We start from the raw sequence: 22,722 nt of genomic DNA on the forward strand, positions 1-22,722 counted from the left end.
CCTGTCCAGCCTTCTTTATGCCTAATGAGGTTTGAATGCAGATGTCCATGGATTTTTGTCGCTCGCTCCCAGAATGAATGAATGAACGAATGAATCCTGTCCTGTTTGCACGGCTCAAGAAAGCAAACGACTGCTCATTTCTTTAATTTATAAAGAACCCCCTGTTTTTCCCGCTCTATCTTCCTCGCCGCGTCCTCATCCTCCTCCACGCCGCTCTCTGTCCTTCTCCTCACATACTTCATGCAAAGCTTCGAGGGCACCGGAGGAAATCTATCTGCAGCCATACTAACAGTAAATTTTCATTTTGACAAGCCCTGTTGCATTGTCTTCTCCTTGTTCGCCATGACCTTCTCACTCCCCCCCTCCTCCCCCTACTTTCCGTCGCCTTGAACCATCCAGCTGTTTAGCGTCCCATCAACGGGGGCCTTGTGTTCCTCGATCTCTCGCTCTCACTGTCTGTCTATCTTCGTCATCCCTCTCTCTCTCTCCGTTTCGCCGTCCTCCCTCTCATCTTCCTTTGCTCATCTTCCTCGGAGCGCTGGGAGATTTTATGGCTGCTCATATAGTTGAATCCCGTCTTTCACGGGGACCAAACGACCACCCTTGGAGTGACAGTATGAACGTGTGGCTACACCCCCCACCCTTCCTGTCTTCTGCCTTCCTGTCCCTTCTCATTAATAGATAGAGACGGCCTCAGGACATTCGCTGTACTTCAGGTTTTTGGCCATGCACGTCCATGTATGTGTGAATAACTGGTTTTATTCACAGTTACATTCATTGCACATGTTTGAAGAATTGCTTCCTGATGTGTTGGGGGGGGGGGCTACATCTCGAGCTTTATAGCATTCAAACCCAGAACACGTTTTGTTTTGAGCCACGTGAAACGGCTGAAACACAACGATGTCCCCAACGCGCATCACTTCCAGATGTGCAGCGCAGATTTCCCGTAAGCAATGTTTACATGTGTGTGTGTGTGTGTGTAGCAGTGTTGGGATGATGATGATGATCCCAGCACTGACGCACATCGCGAACCACAGACGTACGACATGATATTCATTCCAGAGTGACTCCACACCTCGCTGGAGGTACCCCCCCCACCGAGTCAAACCAAGGCAGAGAGGTCCAGTTTAACCAACATCCAGAGGAACGCCCTGATACCACAGGAAATTTAGATTTTGCACAATCAGCCTGTTTGCTAATAACTCCCCCCTTTGATCTCGGAGACGGGATCTCAGCCCCTATTAGTTAAATAAAGTGGTGCAGTCGTCCGATCCTTTAAAAAATGATGTGCTAGATTCTCAACGGCGATGTGGCCTGTTTATGTACATTCAGTTAATTATCATTTCTCACTCTGGGGGCCTTGCACAACATACTTAATTTGCCCTTTTAACTAAGCTCAGTCTGATCTGTAAATCAGTGTTAGCTGTGTTAGCTCCAGTTCAGCCCTGGTACTGTGGTGGGCATGGTTGGGTTTTGGCAGCTCTCACAGCTCAGTGCAAAAACAATTTCATTTTGTGCGTAAGTTGGAAGAGAAACGGCCTGAAACTTGAAAACAATGTGTCTTTGGGTCTGGTTGTGTTTGAACTGAATGGAACGGGGCCCGATTACATGGCTGAGAGAGATCTGTGAACGCTCTGTCCACACTAATGCAGATATTTAGCCAAACAAGCTTCTCACCCAAACACAAACTGTGTGTAGAGTCAGAGCTTTAAACCCAAATGCATCTTGAGAATGTGTAAAAAACTGAAACCAGCGAGCCTTAACGTTAGTTTGCATCTGACTGATACAGTGTCGATGTCATGCACTCTCTCTCTCTCTCTCTCTCTCTCTCTCTCTCTCTCTCTCTCTCTTTTTAACAATGAAAGAGTTTCTCTCTCGTCGTTCTTCTCTTGCCAGACAAGTTCTTCACTCCCTCAGGCTGCTTGGCACTGAGGCTCATGAATTGCCGCAATTGTTTGATAGTGTTTTATCCTTAATGCAACTGGTTTGTTTATGCTCCTCTTCCCAAAGTAAGAATGGGCTCTCGGATATTACGGCTATTTCACTGCTTGTTTTTGATTTAGTGAGATGGATCAATGTTCAGTGTCATGGGAGGAGGAGTGAGTGTGAAGATGGTGACGAGGAGGATTACAGATAGAAGTGTTACTAAGGAGAAGGAGCCCTGTTTTCATGTGAACTCAGCAGAGCCACTGACAGGGGATCTGCTTCACACCAGACCGCAAGAATTTCCATGATGCAATGTGCTAATGCAAAGTAGATGTGTTAGATCTTTAAATTACAGGGGTTCCCTCCAACCAGCGGAGATAAATAGTCGACCGAAATCATCGCAGTGTATATTTAAGCTGTGATCTCTTCAGCTTCGACCTCACGAGTTGCTTTAAAAGTTGCATTCTGAGAGAGATTATTTCTGGATGTGTCTAAAAGTGCCTCGCCCACCTAATCGTCGATTGTGATGTTGTCTCCGCGAAAAGCAACCGCCGTAATTTGGGCCTTGGCATGTTAAAATGACATTTTGCACCCCCCCCCAGACATCTAGCGCTGTGGAGGACTCGCCATGTTGAGCCTCGGTCGGCGTCGTCAGAAGATTGTCTCCCCGAAGGCAGAGCAGCAAGGAGCAGCAAGGCAGGATCTGATCTTTTCCACCCACCATCATTCATAGTCCTGACAGGCCAGTGAATTCCCCCACACCCCCCCTCCAAGCCAGCAGTTCAAAGCCTTACATTTGCCACCAGAGAGGGGCTGTACTGGTGAACTTGGGGCCCATGGACAGAATTTACCCTCAAGATGTTTTGGGTTGGATGTCGTATGAAGTGGGAAGACTTTATCTGCTTCTGTCTTAGGACTTGTGGTGAGATCTCGGCAGTGGTACTTTCACTTGCAGGCAGAGGAGTCGCACACATGCACAAAACAACCTTCTCTTCTCACAGCTAATGATTGTTGTTGGTGTTGTACAGCTCAGAAAACACTTCCTCCGGGGGTTTAAATGACATCCCACAACTCCTGTCCCCGGGAACTTGGGGAAAGTATTTGCAGGGGCAGATTTTACAGTCTCCCCCTCCCCCGTTGTAATTGTAAAGATGTGGTGGTGATTGTCGGAGTTGGACGACAGGAGCGGTCAGATAAACATCTAATAATCAGACAGTCGATGTTTGATGGATCCTATCAGAGTCTAGTTCGACTGGAAAACGTCCCTGCTGGTGGGCAGCAGCATTAAATGATGAAGATTCAGGTCAGACCAAAAAGTAAATCCATCCTGAAAGTTGTGTACTGCTTGTACTGTGTGACCCTTGCCTCAGACTGGTATAGGTCATACCACTGGTTAAGACCCTGATCACATACTGGGGAACATGATCTCACGTTGCAGCAGGATCAGCTTAGATACACTATATATTGTCCAGTCAGTATAAATATAGCACAAGTATGTGAGCTTACTAAACACTGCATAGGTCATCTCCCATAATGCATCTTACATTGAAGCCTATATCACATGGTATCCAATGTTTGATCCCAATAACCCCCCCGACCCCCCTCCCCAACTTTCCTATTAATATACAGTAATACCAGCTGATTTAAAAATCACATTCAAAGGCTGTGAGGGCGACGCCAATTCACCGCCATACTGTCTCCTGCCATAGGGGGGGCTACAGTTCAGTTGTGATGTTCCATCTGACTTATTTTAACATTTAATAGTTAAATGTTTGATCAGTGAATGCAATTGAATTGTTATATTTATTAATAATATATAAAGAAATATATTTATATTAACAGCAGTGAGCTCACACATCCAATGGAACAAGTATAATTTATATAAATGACGCTATTATTTCTAAAAAGTGTGGTTAACAAAATAAATATGAGCTCAAATGTGGCTACAAGGAGAATATGTTCCGTTATATTATATATGTGCATATTGTGCTGTAATGAAATGGACACCATTTCTATTTTTAAATATGTTGGGAGTATAGTATTACCTCTTTGCCACCAAACCCTGATATCACTGGATTGTTCGAACTCAAGGGGATATTAACAGGGTTTCTTCTCCCTCAGAATGAAACTGTCAATAATATTCTCATATCTGACAAGTTAATTGACCTTTATGTGTAAAATCATTGGAAAAAAACCTTAAAATTCACATTAATAAAAGACATAATAGTGGATTCGTGCAGTTCAGCCAACTGGAGGATTCCCATTGGGTCCTGACAGCCCGACGCTGGTTAACCACCTGAATTTCTTTCTCACTCTTAAAAACCTCTTTTTCCTCCCCTCCGTTCACAACACTCAAATTATATTAGTAGTTAGTTTTAGGCCCAGCGGGGGGGCATCATATGACTGCTCCTCCGTTGAGCTTCCTTATTGTCCGCCCGGTTCCCCTCGCAGTGAGCCACCTCTCTCTCTTTGTGCCCTGTCTCTTTTGCCCACACAGGCCTGCAGAGGAAGAGCCCTCCAGCTAATTCAAGACTTGCCAGTGGAATTTCACTGAGACAAAGGCAGCTATTCATGGCAGCAGGATGGCGAGAAGGCCCTGCTGGCAGCGGTAATAGCATTGCTCGGAGGAGTTAGCAAAATGAAGAGACTTCACTTTGAAGCTCGTCCTCTTCCAAAGACGCTCGACCCAGAGCAATGCGTCTCTGTCGTCACGGCCCCCTCCCGTCGCCTCGGGCTCTGTCCTTATGTTTCCAGAGTAGGAGGATGGATGGGAGTGGGCCCCTGTCACAGACTGTCAGCGCAGGGGGCTAAATAGTTGACCCTCCAATCTTAGCGTGTTGTCTTCAGTCAGTGGATCTGGTGCCGCTGTGGCACATGTGACCTTCAGTGCACTTTTCGGTTCAGTCGTACCCTGCACAGATGTTCACGGCCCAGATTCCCCTTGTGTCAACTCGGTGTCGGACCCTCGGCCTCATCTATTAGCAGAATTAGTCTCTCTTTGCCGTTCATCCACCCACCCACCATCCTACCATCCTCTCTCCAGCATTTCTACAGGAAGATATATTCTTCATATCCAGGAACGAGGGGCGTTCCCTTCATGTGGCAAACATCAAGTGCAGCCGCTCCTTGTATTTACACGTATAAACACACATGTCACAAAGGATACTGCTGCTATTGTCTCTTCACTGAACTTCTCCTTGACATGTCTTCTTCTAACGATGTTAGCCATGTCTGACTTTGCTCTGTTACCGCAGTGCATCGCTGTGTGCGGTGCTATTTGCAGCACGCTCGCTTGTTCACTGGCACGACCGTCCGTTAAGTTATCGTCGGTGCAGACCGTCAAACCTTAAAGGTTCAGCTGCGAGTGGCGTGCGACGCAGTTCTCTCTCCCACGCATGAGCTCTTTCCCTCGGTAGTCGGTGTAACTGTCTCTCGGAATCTGTTGAGCGTGAGAGACATGTTTCTGCATCCGCCATAGATTGAATGAATTCTGTGGGAAACGCTGTATTTGTATACGTGTGTGCTATTTATAATCGCAGTATGAAGCCACTAAGAAACTTGATGACAGTTCAGTCTTGACTTCGGGGGAGACGGTAATCGACCCAAAAGAAAGAGAGTAATTCTTGTAATTGAAAAATAGAAAAATCCCGCTCCACTTACCGTGAAGCTTCTAAACCACAACGTGTGGAAGCTTCAGCAGACGGAGTTCACTCAGTCGACAGATCCGGAAGACGATAATCATGTGACCTTAACTTGACCTGTTTTTCCTCAACTTGAGAAATGGAAACAAATAACCGCAGAATTTCCACATTTTCTTTTTTCAAATTTCCCAAAGCCGTTGCCTGCGTCCTGTGGACTAGCTCAGGCATGAAGGGCTGTTTTTGAATAAGTGAGCAATGAGGTAAATGAAATGACTGAACAAGAAGGTCATCACACTGATGCACAATCATATTAAAGCCCAAGGTTTCAATAAATCAGCTCTGTGGTTTCGCGGCAGAGAAATGAGCTAATGCAGTCCCAGATGTTAAAGAGATCCAAACCTTGGCACAAACCATCTTCTAAATGTTGGATTGGTTTATTTTATCTCACTGTATAAATCCCCCCCGTGGACCGACCCTGTTATTCTCACATAGGGTTAATCTTATATTTACCGATATCAGCCCGGACGTGAGCACACACTCATTGTTAGAAATCACTTCCTAATCTCACATGTGGCCACATCTAGACAAACCGACGAGCGTGCGCACGTGCACGTGGTCGAGTGGACCCGTGAAGACATTAACAGCTTCCTCTTTCCTCCGCCGACTCAAAAACACTTCAGCTTAGTTGCTTTTCTTTCCTTCCTCTCTCTTAGACTCTCACATTTTCTGGATATTGTCTCATTAAATCTCCCTCCCTCTCTGTGTTTGTGTGCTGAGCAGCTGTCGGTTGTGGTCAGCGTGCCCACCAGCGCTCGTGGGCTCCACCGTCTGTGTGCACTTTTTATGGAGAGACGAACCATAATGAATTGTAGCACCGATAAAGTGCTTATGAAAGCAGAGATTTTTTTCATTAACGTGCCGTTTGATAATTTATTCATTCGGAAGCTGTACATTTTTTTTTAATAAACCTCACCAGAGAATAGACGTGTTGTGACAATCGGCTTTTCATTTAGTGTTTAATAGAATATCTGAAGTTGTATTGAAGCAGAGCGTGTTTGACATTTAGCTGACTTTACATTATTATACTGAAACCACAGAGTTTTCCCTCGTCACTGACGTCTTGTAGCTTCTATTAAACATTTAATTTAGAACAACTGTAATAATCTAAGAGGATCCATTCACGTAGAAGACGCAGATGAAGACGTCAACTTAGAATAACAACGAGATTTTATGTGTAATTTCCTACTAGACTCCACCCCCTCGCCTGAATGTTCCAGAAATGTTCCTGCTGCGTTCTTCATATGTGAAAGGCCAAAGTCCGGAGAAGGTCCCAGACCCTTAATATCTAAATAAAACGCTTAAATATGAAGGTACAACCCAGCAGCCACTGGGAAAATAATCAAATTAATGTTATTTGCCAAGTTTCTTAAATATCCCTGTCCCCTATTCGTGTGAGAAATTGAGAAAAAATGTATATGTTTCATGTCATTCTTGGAAAGGGAAGCAAGATTTTGCAATATGTCTTCAGTTATGTTGAAATTGAAACAGGTTTGCGTTGCGTGCTTTCTAAAGTGTTAAAGTCTCCAGTGGCCGACATGAGCAGCGTGTCCCTGCACCAATCATTACATGACTGTGACAGGGGCCCATAGATGAATGTTTGTCCTTCATGTGTGTCTGTGAGGTAAACACACCAAGGCTCCTGAGGACAAAGCCATACTTTCACATGAAGAGGGGGGGGTGGAGGGACAAGCGAGGGAAGGAAAAGACGGAGAGGAGATATGAATAGAACAACAGAGGGGGAATGTAAAGCAGAGGAAAGGATGACACGTAATGAGCAGTTAAGTGAGGGGGACAAAAGCCAGGTCTTCAAAGTAGGTGAAAGTGTCGCGGGGTCGAGAGCAAGAGAGGAGAGAGAGTCGAGGAGAGGAGAGGGTAAAGAAAGTCAACAGAGACGAGGCAGAGAGAGAAAGCGAGCAGAAGAAAAGCACGAGGGCCGAGGGCAGAGGGGATTTCAGGGGGAGGATGGGCGGGCGTCCTCGCTGGCCTTTGTACTGTATGGCCCTGTTTGTTTTCTATATGCTGTTTCCCTCCCTTTCCTCCTCCCCCCCGCCTCCCACCCTGTGTCTCAGCTGCTCACCCTCCCTGACAATCCTCTTTTTCATTTCTTCCAGGGCGGAGACGAGGCGGACCACACAACGCAGGAGGCCCGGGGAAATCATTAACCGCACACAAACACATTGAATAGGACTGGTAGGTTGTGTTCTGCCCGTCTGCCCGTGTGTTTAGTACATTATGTTTATTATGTGTGCGAACATGGCACAGAGTCAGCGAGCGGCTGGTTTGGAGTCGCTGCTGTTTGTATAATGATTTATCGTCCTTATCTCTCGCGCTGCCTCCATTCCCTAATTGTGCACAGTGATCTGTCACATGTGCAGCGCGCCCATGTGCTCGCCTCTCGCCGCGGCCCCGTGCACCTCCTGCAATTACAGTTTATAACCAGGAAGTGCGAGAGGGACTACAAGGGTGTCATTTCAAATGGGAACGGGGGCAGCGCGTTGCCCGTTCTCACCAAAAATCCTATTTTGAAACTTAACTTTGTATTTAAACACTAAAAAAAACAAACACTAAAAACACAGTTCTGACTCCGGTCCAGCTGTCACATTCTAAATTAGAGGCGCTCGACTTCATCAAAAATATTGACATGCTTCGCTAATCTGGGTCACGCTGAGTTATTACCTTGTGTTCACAGCGAATGTAAGCTTTGTGAGCGAGCGTGGGTGCTGAGCTGACCTCTTTGTGCCCTCCGCTTTGCCTGCCAGGCTTAATTTTGTTTTTTTTTGTGTATGTTTGTTTATTTTCCAACATTTTGTTGAGCGTTTGATGTCGATAAAAGTAGAGAGATGACAGGAAATGAGTGGAAATGACAATAACAGCCTGTGGCCAGTCCTGGATCAGCTTGAAGCAGACTCACGGTCAGCGCCTCAAAGCGGCCATAGAACCAGTGAGTGAGTTTCAGCTCTTTGAAACTTCTCTGTTTTGGTTCAGTCTCATTGCTTGTAGTGATTTTGGCAGCAGGTTTCTGTTTTCAGTTAAAACGAAGTTCCAAAACCGACTGTTCACCACTTGTGTCAGAAGGCAGAAGGAACAGAAACAGCATGGTTCAGTTTTTAGCAGCAAACAAAACAGAGCTACTATTTCAATTTTAAGTATTGGACCTAAATTCACCAGGTATCCAGGGATATGACCCGAGCTGGAAGACATAAAGGCAAATAAATACAAATAAAAGAATAAAAAGAAGACACCATATAACGGTAAGTCTGTAAAACAGGATTTCAAATAATATTATACATCTGGACCATTATCCAAGTCCACACTAAATGTCACCTGTTCATAGATACCAGCTCTTCACAGATCTTTGCATTATTTCTTGAGAAATTCACAAATATTGTGTCTGGTAATGTTAATGAAAGTAAAAAGAAATCCTGGATCTTTCACCTTAAACAAACCCCGTCTTCTCCCTGGAGAAAGCTGATGAGTGTGAACGTCGCTCCGGAGCTGCCGGATATGTAAAGCAGCAGTTGTTTGCCATGTCAACTGAAAAGAGGATGACCTGTCACAACTTGTTTCCAGTTGCTTTTTCATTTGGTTAGAAATGTAAACACAGCTTTATGTCGGTTTCAGTTCTCCTTTTAAACAAACTAAACACAGTGAGTGAGTCACTTGTAAGACACATGTAAAGGGAAACACTTTTGTTTGCCTGTTTATATAATATATAATGTGTTATTTATGAGGTTGATATTAATGTATGTACAGTTTATTCAGGTATATTTATGTCTGGTCGCTCCCCTCAGACGTCTCAAACCAAACCCTGATGCTATATACGTCTATTTCCTCCCTCCTCGCTGCTGCTGCATGTAAACAAGCTGCACAGCAGGAGACGCAGCAGGAATATTAATCAGAGTAATTGATTACTGTAAGTTTTTGATTTGTCAGAGGGACGAAGAGCGTGAACCTCAGATTTATTTGACAGTTGTTTAGACCATCGCCCCCGTCAGACACTGTAATTACTTTACCTGTAATGAGCTCGTTCCTTATTCGTCTTAGTCAGCTCAGCGGCTCGGCACATAACAGAGTGAACGCGGTGCATTCAAGTTGTCATTATTCAGACGTGATTGGTATTCCAGAGGGAAGTTACACATGTGTTTCTGTCTTTTATTCAAGGTAAGAAACGAAATCCAACTTTGTGTTTAATCTTGGAGCAGTTGCTTATTCATTTAGTGCAGATGTAGCCACATACCTGCAGCATATAGTCAACACGGGGCCTCGGGGCCTCTCGCTTGTTATGATATATTGTGAGGTCTAATGTTTATTAATGACAAGACTGGTTAAGTAAGAGGTTTTTCTCCACAGAAATCTGAAAGGCAGGAAATTGAAATAACTTTGGAATGATGTCGCCATATGTCGATTGAATTTAAAGACTTCATTTCCAAGGCTCTCCACAAAATATGTAAAACAATCCTCTCTCCTCTCCTCCTCTCTCCTCTCCTCTCCTCTCCTCTCTCCTCCTCTCCTCTCCTCTCCCTCTCCCCTCTCCTCCTCTCTCCTCTCCCTCCTCTCCTCTCCTCTCCTCTCCTCTCTCCTCCTCCCTCCCTCTCTCCCTCTCCTCTCCCTCCTCTCTCCCTCTCCCTCCTCCTCCTCCTCTCCTCTCCTCCTCTCTCCTCTCCCTCCCTCTCCTCTCCTCTCCTCCTCCTCTCCTCTCCTCTCCTCTCCCTCCTCTCTCCCTCTCTCCCTCTCCTCTCCTCTCCCTCTCTCCTCTCCTCTCCCTCTCCTCTCTCCTCCTCCTCTCCTCTCCTCTCCCTCTCCTCTCTCCTCCTCTCTCTCCTCTCCTCTCCTCCCTCTCTCTCCTCCTCTCTCCTCCCCTCCCACAGCTGGAGAGACTGGGGAAGTGCATAATTGAGGTTTAATCCTGCTCTAAGTCCCTGCAGCATTAGGGAAACAGCAGAGGCAGATAATGCATCGCAGCTCGGGCTGAGTGAGAGGGAATAACCCCCAGAGTTGTTTGGACAGATGTTTGTGGAGAAAGGCTTTAACGGCGCGGCGCTCGGCGCCGACCAAAGGGGACCGGTGTCAGTCACAGGCAGCGCTGCATGTGGGAGCTGGACGCAGGTGATATTAAACCGATCCTGTGTAAATGCTTCAGTCACCACAAGAGCTAAATCCACTTTGACGGAGCACCGAGGGAAGTGATCACTGTGTCTCCCCATCCATCCACGTATCAATACCACTCATCGTTACGCGAGCGACGAGGTGTCATCGCCGGTCGCTTGCTCGTCCTTGCGTGTTGCCATGGCGATCAAAGCAACACGTGCACATCAGGTTTGGGTTTGCTCGAGGAGCTCGGGCAGTGTGCGCGGTGAAAGTATGCATTTTGTTGGACCATTATCGAGGCAGTGTTTATAAGAAGAATTGCAAAACCACCGCCAAGGCCCAACAGTCAAGTTAAATTAAAACAAGGCTTTAGAAGCCGCGGCCACGTTATGTTTCTTAGCGACACACTGGTGGTACAAAAGCTTTTACTCCTATGAATCCACGTTTAAATCCAACTGATCCATTTCTTATTTGCACGGAATCGCACACACACCTCGATACAAACCCTGTTGATCCGAATCTGCACCAGATTCACAACCCATGTCACGACCTTCCATCAAAAAACAAACAACCACAAAAACAAAGATGAAAACATAACCTCATTGGCAGAGGTAAAAAAAAAATGCAGCACATGTTTTTGTGATTTCGCCACCGACGAATATGCTTCACGAAGAAGTAGGTGAAGTAAACATTCACATTGTTCTGAGTGATCGCTCTGCACGCCATGCACAACAACACCGTTAAAACAAAACTTACAGTGAACAGCGATGGAACTGCAATTTTTCTCATCCTCCCATAACTGTGCGAACAATGCAACAGTGTTCGGCTGCTTTCCAAAAGGGTCTGTTTACATCTCACTGTCCACAATCAGCCGACTGAGTCACTGCATTGGGTAGATTCCCCTCTCTCTCTCTGACTCTCTCTCTCTCTCTCTCTCTCTCTCTCTCTCTCTCTCTCTCTCTCTCTCCTCTCTCTCTCTCTGACTCATTATATTTTCCTCTGACAGTTAGAAGTTTTCTCCCTTCTCGTGCTCATCATCTGGAACAGCTGTAATTCTTGGCCGTTTGACAGATTCTCCCCTTGTTTCACAGTCGGACATGGCCGTCGGGACGCTACTGGGAACAAATCCCAGTGGGCTCCTGCGTTTGTGAGCCGGTGGATTGTAAAGAAAGAAAGAAATCCAGATTGTTTTTTTCCAACCCTGTCAGTCGCTTCACTGACCCTTTCAACTGTCGTCCTGCACCAGAGCTTCAGGAGCCTCACAACTCCTTCTTACACGAGCCTTAAACGACTCCTGCAGGTTAAAGTTGACCAAGAAAACTCATTTAATGCAGATTAACTCTGAAACTCTCACCAGCTGAGCAACATTAAAGAGATATTGTACTTAAATATTTATATATATATGAAGAAGTTAACACCATCTAATCGAAGGTGCGACGGCTGTGCTCGTTTTCAAATCTATACTGAAACTAACACCCCAAACTTTGTCAGTCCATTCATAGACGTCCCCCTTCCTGTCCTGTCCCTCTATGTCCTCAGACACACATGCTTCAGCCCCGGCTGTCTCACACACACACACACACACACTATTGCAACTGAGATGTCGTATGAGTAGAGGCCTCTCCCCGGTGCCGGCGGTTCAAACGGCTCAGGACGACCGCGGTCTTGGTCGTTAGGAAACTCCAGAGGCGAGAAACCTCTAATGCGTATGACACAAACGTGTGTGTGCTGCTACTGGAGTCGTCACTCACATGGCTCGACAACCAGGAGAACTTAGCTGTAGCACGCTAATTAGAATGTTGTGTGTGTGTGTGTGTCTGTGTGTGTGTGTGTGTGTGTGACACAGACACTTCATCCAAAACTTATGGGTGAAATTTCCCTTTAAGGCTACAACAACCCACAATGCAACACTCTGTGAAAGACCTTTAAAAGAGTGTCTGTCCATTCAGGGAAGAACATCTGCTGTAATAAATTAACACCTAATTGTACAGTTCTGAAATATAACACAACCCCCATTTTTAAAAACCTGTGTTTCAGACAGAAAAAGTCTCACATCGAGGGCCAACCCGTTTCCCTCTCTCCCCTCACAGCGGTGCACGACTCTCCTCATGCTTGTTTCCGCTCACGTGTTCGAGGCGCCACGTCTACGTTGTATAATTGAGGTGAAAAATCCCGCGTTCACTTTTAGCTATAGAATTGTTAGCAACTGCGAGAGAGAAAAAAAAAAAAACTGCAACTGGACACTTTCTGTCGGGGATGAGAGCGTCTTCAATGTCGTCCCGTAAAGTGTCGGTGATTCATGGTGCTTGTAAAAGCTCAGAAACGTGCTCCCTAGTCACCGGCTCCGACCTTTCCAGCCACTTTCGAGCTGAGCTTTCCAATCAGAGCGCCCCCCCCCCACTGGACGTTATCTCCCTGCTCGCCGGTTAGACGAAGGCCAGGACGTGCGTGATTTCTCAAGAGCGGGAGGAGAGCTTTTCGTCTGTGGAGGCAGTGGAACTGTGGGTAGTTGGGATATTAGAGAAGGTGTGTTTATCCACAGGAACTGAGTCTTTCAACGCGGGAACGGGGGTGTGTGCAGACGCTAGGCTCACACTTAAAGGTTCAAGGGTTGATGTGCATGTGTGTGTGTAAATGCACAGCCGTGTGTGTGCGCGTGTGCGAATGTGTGTCTGTTCGTGTCGTTGTGCGTCTTTAAGTAGGAGCCAGGTGGGGTGTTAGGAGGGGGGGGGGATCAGTCTCCCATCACTGGGCTACAGGCAAGCATTCTTAACACCTCGTAAATCTCACCTGGTGCTACAGGACTGCTGCTGACATAGCTGCTGCAGTGCACACACACACACACACACGTGCACTCACATGTGTGTAGAAAATGTGTAACATGCACCTTTTTTAGTGGGTGCATGTAATATGCTGCCATGTGTATATATAGTTTGTTTAATTGCGCGCACGCAGTAAAGTAAGAGCCTGTGAGGCAGCCATGTCAACAGCAGCAGGGAAATTGGAAAAAATCCAGTGATGTGTAATCTGTGCGTCAGCAGTTGGAACAGAACGCCGCTTATTGAACGTTTTTTCTGTTCGAACAAACACCGTCTTTCTAACAACATGTTTTTCGGAGCGTTTACGTCTCATCCGTCCGCTGCTGTCACACAACAACAACAACAACAGAGGGAAGTTGATCTCGTGAGGACTTCAGACGCAAACCGCTGAATTAATCTGGAGGAAAACTGATCCCTCCTCACATCACAATACACTTCTATTATTCACTTGTTCCTCTGAGGTACCAGGGGTCAGAGGTTGTATGTTTTTCGAGTTGTCCTTCTGTGCGTTCCCTGGTTGTGAACTCGATATCTCAAGAACACCTCGGAGGGAAGTTCGTCAAATTTGGTACTAAGGTTTCGTTGGTCTAAAATATGAAGTGATGAGAGTCTGTTTGTGGAAGGTCAAAGGTCAAGGTCACTGTGGACCTCCTTGTCTTGTGAACAGCAGCAGGAACACCCACGTTTCATTCAATCTGGCTCAATCATTCACTGGGACTGATGTTAAGTTAAGACTTTCAAATTGGGCACAAATGTTCACTTGGACTCACAGATTAGATCATGTGACTTTGTTCAATGGTCAAACCTGTGTTCTGCCTCTTTCATACAACCGCAGTGCAGAAATTATACTTATTCAGTTGTTATTCAGCCTGAATGTTCCTCTGTGGATTTTTAATATCACGGCTGCTGAGAAAGTCTCTTAATTCACGTCTGTGACACTGAGCCAGATGGTGATGCATCTAGGAAAACAGGGGAGGGTCTCAGGCTTATTAGTGACGTGGAGTTTTAGTGCTTTAACTCGATGGATCACGACAGAAGCTTCGGCTCCATCGATGTTCACAGCGACCGTGAGGTGATATTTATGAGTTTTAACCGTCTAATTAAATCATTGTTTAATTCTTTCTATCACTACAGTAGAAGATCATTTCACATGCGACCTGTTTTTAGTTGTGGAGCTTTCTATAAATACAACCTGTGCATGAGAGTAGAAAAACATTTTCCATTCGAGTAAAAAAAGGAAACGACATTTAATATCTTTACACGATCTCATTGTCTTACCCACTTAAAAAGCCGGATGTGTTGTCACTGACAATGAGGCGAATTACCCAAATAACCCCCACAGATGTGCGGTGCATCACGGGCACAACTGCAGTAAGAAAACAGCAATTACTGTCACAGGACGTCGGGGCGCTTGATTTGTTATCTGCGCTGCAGTTGAGGACGTGCGCACTCGGTGAACCGTGCTGTAGGAAGGATGCCAGTGTAGCCAGGGCCCATTATACATTCCCTCATCCTATGTGCTCACTGTCTGCAGCTCCACAAGTGCCTTCGTGCACGTGCACACACACACACAGAGGCTGTGGACTCCTGTGACCTGATGGGCTCTCTGTGCCTCAGCGTGATAATTACAGTACCCTTCTTTTTAAGTTTTTTTTTTTAAAGGGGCATGAAAAGCGTTTCCTTAAAGGAACGAGGAGGTTTCTACCTTGTGTAAGAAGTAAACACTTGTTCACACAGTTCAGGGACTTTTATTTTCCTCTGAAACTGGTCACACGCACCTGCTCTGTTTTCGATTCATTGGAACTAGTGATGACTAATGTACACAAACACACAGACAGACACACACACACACACACACACACACACACACACACACACACACACACACACACACACACACACACACACACACACACACTAATGCTCACACGGCCGAGCTCTGAGGAATTTGTTTTTGATAAGCTGCGTTAAAGATCAAGTCCGTCTGACTGAGGCATCGTGGGAACAGTCTGACATTCTTCAGATGTTCCAGCGCACGTCAGACAGAGACGCTGTTTATTCACTCTGTGTGTGTGTGTGTGTGTGTGTGTGTGTGTGTGTGTGTGTGTGTGTGTGTGTGTGTGTGTGTGTGTGTGTGTGTGTGTGTGAGACTCTATATGTGTCTACTGTTGCTGCCGGTGACTTCACAGATCTTCAGTCTTCAAGAGTTTTCAAAGGGTGATCGAGTCGTTGCAGAGGTGAGGCGTCGACGCCCACTTTCCCGAAACCCCCCCCCCGTCACGCTCGTTCACTGCAGATGTGTTGAGATGACGGCGCACGGCGCTGCCGCCGCTCGCCATCGACGTTTTCACATGACGGTGCATAACACACACATGCCTGCGAAGGTTTACACAGTAACGGCAAGCGAAGGCAGCACACACACACACACACACACACACACACACACTCAGATATAGATGGGAATAAACATTCTAATATTATAAACTAATAATATTTTTAATGAGCTTATTACCAATTTCAAAACCATCTGTCTCATGTTTCTGTGACTTGACTGATGATTTGTCAAATCAGTCATTTTGTACATATTTATTTTTAGAAACCATGATGTCAAATAGGCCTTAACAATTTTAGGGCTTCAACCAGTGCTTGTATCTATCCATCAAATTAATGGGCTCAATAACAGAAAACATACATTTCCTGTTTCATATGTCCTGGTTTCCTGGTTGCATACTTTTGTCTTGTGAAACACTTTGTGTACGTTCATCCATCACAGCAGCTGAACGTCCCTCAGATGAAACAATGTGAGACTTTAAGTCTGTCACAGCGTGTGACTGCTTCAGTTTCAGGTGTTTTACAAGCCAGTGAGTGTGGGAAATATTAAAGTAACACATCTTTAAACCAACAAGTGCCTCATATAAGTGTAGCTTAAAACACACACTCCCATTTATATATATATATACATATATATGTACAGTATATATGTATCCAGCTAAAAATACAATGTAAAGCTCAGCCCAAATTAACAATAACACTGAGGTTCAAACTCACGTGGGCCGGGCGGGCACACACCCCTGAGAAACCCACGTAAACACAGGCATGCGGGGGGTTTACAGCCAGCAGCAGTGGCTCAGTGTCTGTGTGTTTAACCCATCGCTCCTGCAACAACCACAGAGGATTCAGACACACCCCGAGGATCGTGGCCTCATCAGCCTGACTGTGTCTTTGCTTCTTCTCTGTCGGAGCATTATCAGCTGAACTAACCCGCTGTCCGATGCCATCCTGTCCACAGCTCATTGATCACCGGCTCCCCCCCCCACACACACACACACACACGCTCTTCCTGGCAAACAGTGAGTGAGTCTGGCCCGGGGATAGAGTGTGTTCTGTGTGGGCCGGCGTGCGCGCTACCCGGCGACTGAAGTGAGCAATGTCTAAGTTTAACGAGAGATCGAATACATTAGCGCAGAAAATATACGGCGGCGACCCCGCGGCTGACCACCGCACCTCATGGCTGCTGCTGTTTGTGAGTGAGTGTGGTTATTTGCAGCTGTCGTACACAAGCGAGGCCCCTATTTGGTGCAGGTTGAAGAGCAGACTCATTCATCTGCCCTGTGACATTTTGATTTGTTTTTTGGGGGGGGGGGGACGGACGTCAGCTCGCCCAGAACTGTCCCTTCTTCATACAGGCTCTTTTTTAAAAAAATCTCTATTCCTAGAGCTTGTTAGCATTAATGAGCTGTTATGTTCGCCCCCTCGCAGCCGAGCCTGGCATCATGTCACCATACAGCATATACTGTATAAATGTACTCCGAGGCTAAAGGTCCCGGGTTTTATGTGCTCGTTTCCTGCTCTGCTGCTGAAAACTGTGCAGGAGTTTTGCACCATTTCGTCCACTAGTTATTAATAGGTGTACGTCTTCTTTAGCTCTACTGATAAATAACGTCATTTGGTCTTAACGAACAGAAAATGACGTAGGTGTTTATGGGGGGAAGTGACATCTGATCACAAGTGGTCACCGGAGACACATTCTGATGTCAGGCGTGAACTCATCCACTTGTGATGGGATCTCTACCGGGTCTGAACCGGGCCCTCGTGAGTATTTCCATCAGCAGGACAGCTTTAGTTTCCATGGTAACGAAGAAACGTGTCCCCCCATTGTTACAGTTTGGCTCAATCATTGAAGTTTTAGGAATAAGGAATATGAGGTACATCTTGTTCGTAGTAGAACCCGACTGATATGGATTTTGGGACGGATTCCAATACGGATGTTAGGCAGTAAATAATACACAACTACAACCTAATGCATAGAACATAATTGGCAATCATAAACGCTGATGTGTGTGTGAATTGGTTAGGCTCTTTTTTTTGGGGGGGATCTGTGGATAAATATAGTATTATTTCCGTTGCAGGTAAACATTTGTGAAGAGCACGCGTACGAGTCTCTGCCTCTAATTGGACAAAAATCCTCCGACTATAATTGCAAACAGCGTCTCCTCCCTGCGTCGATGAATCTGTATAAAAACGCTGAGGTTTGGTCCAGTTCTTCATCTGTGTGAGGATCAAACTGCCAGACTCCTCGTGGGTAATTTATCGTGCGGTAATTATTGTTTGTCTTGTTTTGCTTTTCCTCAAAAAAAAAAAAAAGCCCCATTGAGGTCAGCGGCTGCGGCTGTCTTCAGAAAAGTCCCTCTTTTGAGCGCGATCACATCAGATAATGAACTAGAACAAATAAGCCTCCCTCTCCCTCCCTCCCTCCCCCACCGCTCGCTCTCCCACTGCGCTGGTGTCAAGTGTAATGACTCGTCCACTTCCTCTCGCCGCTTATCTTTTGGCTCGTCTCGCGCCTCCTCACTTGCCCATCATCATCTCACTCACTCCACAAACAGAAACACAGGGATGCTGGAACTGAAACAAGGGCCTGTCTGCATTACGTGTGTGTCTGTGTGTGTCTCTCTGTGTGTGTGTGTGTGTGTGTGTGTGTGTTTCTTACATTATACAGCTCCCCAGTACGTCAGAATGTAAATATCCACACACTGTATTTTATCCCAAAATGGCATCGGGACAAATATTGTGTTTCAAGGCATTAGGGCCGACAGCATAGAGAAATCTTTGTGTTGCTGCCAAATCATGTTGCACCTCTTCCTCCTTCAAGTTGTTATTTTTTTTCAGACTTTTTATTTTTCCGCTGCGTAAACAGTATTTCGTCTGGTTTCGGCCGCCGGTGACGTGACCGGCGCTCGTACAGAGAGCAGCGGCGGCGGCTCTTTGCTGCAACACGTGAACACAAACGGCTGCCTGGCCATTGTCCCATCAATCAGCTCGTAAATGTCATTAGGGAGGATGTGGGACGTGGCAGCTTCGGGACACAAACACGTCGAGAGGACTTTTATCCTGCACAGTGGGATACAGCGCGGGGCAGAACTGCACTTTTATATAAGTTGAGAGTCTGCGTTTTTTTTAACTGGCAGTTGGGGCCTTGTTCTGTTTGACAGGCGAGCGGCTGGTCCGTCCCCCACAGGACAAACAATTCATCTCAGATCTCAGGAAATTTGCCGACAACAGACGATTTGTCCAACTGAAAAGCTACTTAAAAGAAAACGAGGGATGAACTAGAGATCTTAAGGTGTATTTCGAATCAGAGTTAGTGGCATCATGAGATATTATAATGAAATATGGACGGATGGCGTGAAACAAGGAACCCAGACTCTGAGTCGAGTCGGGGGACGTTGTGACTCTGACAACTCGGCTCTTGGTATTCTTTGTTTCTGGGTCTTTCTGGTGGAGTGGAGGTCGATAACAGTGAGAAGCAGCATGACATAAATACTTTGTTTGCAGTAGAAGCAGACGTCTGTTTCATAAAAGCCCCTCACACGTTTTTCTCCTCCAGAGCTTTTAATGCAAACTGTGTGAAACCACTGACTTGCGTTGCAGTGGTAGTTTTGCATTAACATTAAAAACAGAATCAGAGAGGATGATCGGTGCTCTGTGGCGGCTGCAGTCTCCTGCTGAGCTCAACAGCCCAGTTCATTTACTTAAATGATGCACATGCACAGACACATTGACACAAACCACATATCCACCAAATACCTAATGATGTGGATTATCGGAGCCCGCCCACAGCATGAGCCCGGACCACTGTCTTTCTGTTTGATCAGATAATTACCACCATTATGCACACAGACACACACACAAACACACACTCCTCCAGAGACTGGGTTTACGCAGTGAGCTGCTGCCCCCCCCCCCCCTCCTCCTCCATCCCTCTCTCTTTTCTCCTCACCACTCCTCTTCCTCTCCTCCTCCTCTTCTCTTTATTCCCGGCCTCGCAGCAGCCTCAGTAGCCTTGTGAGTTATAGAAATAAAACAAGGTCTTGAAACTAAAAAATAATCGGTTGTGGCTTCAAGGCTCGTTAAATGAATCAGTGCGCGACACGGCACCAAGCTGCACTGTTTGTTTTTTTATTCTTTATCGGTGAAATACTTTGATAGAGAAATAAAAGTACTGTACTTTTAATAGTTTGGGGGAAACATGAAACGTGAGGGTTTTTGATTTACAGCAGCATAATTTAAACACATGTTAATGATGCTTTATTTAAGGTTTCAACCTGGTTCTTGTTTCTGAGCTTTGACTCAGCGATTGATATAATTTGTTAGCATGCAAGAAACATAACTCTTTCGTACGGTTAGCAATCAGTCAAATAAATAAAGTAAAACCAGAGTTACATGTACAAATGGATCCACGTGTTCATAATATCTCAACTTCCTCCCATTGTATAAAAATTAAGCCAAAATTTGGCCGCAGCTACTTCAAGCTAGTGAAGTTAAATCATAACGTATCAGCAAAACTCACTCTTGAACAAACATCAGCGTATAAGAGCTTCATAATGTGACAGAATTTTATTTTTTCGCGTGTACTTTGGTGTATGACCTATACTGCAGCCAGCCACCAGGGGGGCGATCAAGATGTTTTGGCTTCACTTTAATGCAGCTACGTCTGTTTCTGAATCGCAATAACAACGGATTCATTTCTTTTCTTGCAGAGTGATCGTGGCGTTCGTCCGAATTTGGAGGGAGACGGCCATTTTGACACGGCTTCGTTTGTACAGACCCGATGAGAGAAGCTAACGTCGTCTGCAATTCTACAGTGAATCCGTCCAGACCAGGTAATTCTCAAGCTTTTGATCTCGTTGGTTAAACATGTGGACGACTAGCGGATGTGTTTGCATTTAATTTGGCGTCATCACGTGAACGGTTTCATTTTCATGCCGGTTAGCGTGTTGACGTTAAAATAAAATGCAAGCGGCTTCAAAGAGCTGCAGAGCCCTTCATCCTCTGCATCTCCTGTCGTTACTTTAACTCTCGTCCTTCCCACCCATCTCCTTTAAATTACCGCTCTCTCTCTTTCACCTTCTCCTTTCCCCCTTTCTCCATTAAACCTTTTATGTTTTCCCGTCCATCTGCCCTCTCTCTCTCTCTCTTTTTTTCCTGCCGTCCTATCTCTCTCTCTCTCTCCGTCTCTCCTTCATTTCTCCTCTGCAGCGTTGCAGAAAGAGCGAGACTCGTTTCCTCTCTTGTTAATTGCCGTAATCGATGAAGGCCGTTCCCCCGTGCTACCCATAATGCCACTTTCTGCTGTGCTACCACCTATGTGCTCTCCCTCCGCTCCCCCTCTCACCACCTCTGGAGCGGCTCCTGCTCGGAAAGATTAGGATCATTACCTGGCAGCGCGTCCGGGACTTCTGCTCAGTGCATTATAGCCTTAAACTTTACCCTATATCACGTTTCTCTGAGGCACAAAGACAACAAACAACCTGAGCTAACAGCAGCTGACGGATTCGTTACCATACGGAGTCAAGTTATAATCGCAAAGTGCCAAGAAACACATTTAATACCTTTTTATAATCTTTAATGTCTGGTTTTCTTGAGGCAGGTCCATTTATCCTGTATACCCTTCATTCATTATTGCCGGATTTAGGTCCAAGGTTTTCTGGAGCTCCACGGTTGTCCATCACAAAGGCACAGCTGGAATTCCCCCCCCGATGCGAGCCATGTGCTATTTCAGCCTTGTGTTTACTCGCTTTGTGAAACTGCAGTTTTACATTTCTTTAATTTAATTTCAGCCTTTATGACAGACAGCGAAGCAGAGCGAGCTGGATCACGTTTCCCAGACCGTACGGTTTCTAATGTTAGCAGATCATTAGAACATATTTCTTTTACTATCGCCCCCTCCCGTTGTGTCCGCAGGCGTTTCACTGTCATTCAATCTCGCGTCCGCAGTCATACATCAGTGGCCGAGCGCGGTGTGTAGATGGAAAGCTCTTATAGGTGGTCTGAGAATTGGCTAAGTGTGCGGTTTAAAGGACGGGCTCTTGGAAAAGCCACAGGGCTGGAAACACTACTTTGGCCCCGAGGAATGAGCTCGGGTTTTTTATTTCCTGCTGCTTGGTTCCAGAGGAACTGTACATCATTGGTGGCTTTTCTCCAGGGTGGCTGTCCCCTCGCCCCACGTCACCTCAAGGTGCTCTGCTGAGGGCCTCTCGCTGAAAGGCCAGCGGAGTAAAAACACAGCGTGTAGGTGTGAGCTGTGTGTTTTGACACAGCCGGTCACTCCTGGCAGCCGTCCTCTGCAGCTCTGTCCAGGTCGGACGTTCACTAATGCGCTGACTCTCCCACTAGTGCGGCTGTGGGTGGGTGTATTTTTCTTAATGTGCATGGGGGGATTTGGGATTTAGGATTTGTGTGTGTGTGTGTGGATGGGTGTGTGTGTTTGTGAATATGTGTGTGTGTGTGTGTGGATGGGTGTGCAGTCACTAAACAGAGATACAAACCTCTAATTGCCTAGTCACTAATGCCAGCAACCGCGGCAAGCGCTTCAGAGTGGGTGTGTCGGGGGTATGTACTACTTTGGGCCAATCGGCTCGCAGCTCAGTCAGGAAGTTGTGGTTTGAACACATGGTGCTGCGGCAGCGTGGGGGAACTGAGAGGATAACGAAAAAGGGAAAAGAGGGAGCTGCCTAGCGCCGGAGTGCAGCCTCTGCGTTTCGTACTGTTCTACTATTCTGTTTATTTACAGATGCAGTTACATCATATAAATGGGTGTGAGACATATTTGAAAGTTTTGACGGTAGAAACGCAAGGATGCAAAAATGAATATAGGTGCACATATATATAAATGTATCTGCGTGAGT

The 22,722-nt window shown here is 46.1% G+C and overlaps 1 protein-coding gene across 2 annotated transcripts in view; it reads left to right on the forward strand.

Annotated features, from left to right (window-relative positions):
• LOC118100181 (thyroid hormone receptor alpha-B) overlaps positions 1–22,722 on the forward strand; it is a 120,585-nt gene that overhangs the window by 42,011 nt on the left and 55,852 nt on the right. For both annotated transcript variants that reach the window (XM_035144981.2, XM_035144982.2), the window contains exons 3-4: positions 7,739–7,817; positions 20,575–20,697. The gene's annotated coding sequence lies outside the window, so the exon portion shown is untranslated. The remainder of the gene's footprint in view (positions 1–7,738; positions 7,818–20,574; positions 20,698–22,722) is intronic.

The sequence above is a fragment of the Hippoglossus stenolepis genome, chromosome 21 (genome assembly GCF_022539355.2).
Source record: "Hippoglossus stenolepis isolate QCI-W04-F060 chromosome 21, HSTE1.2, whole genome shotgun sequence".
Taxonomy (NCBI): domain Eukaryota; kingdom Metazoa; phylum Chordata; class Actinopteri; order Pleuronectiformes; family Pleuronectidae; genus Hippoglossus; species Hippoglossus stenolepis.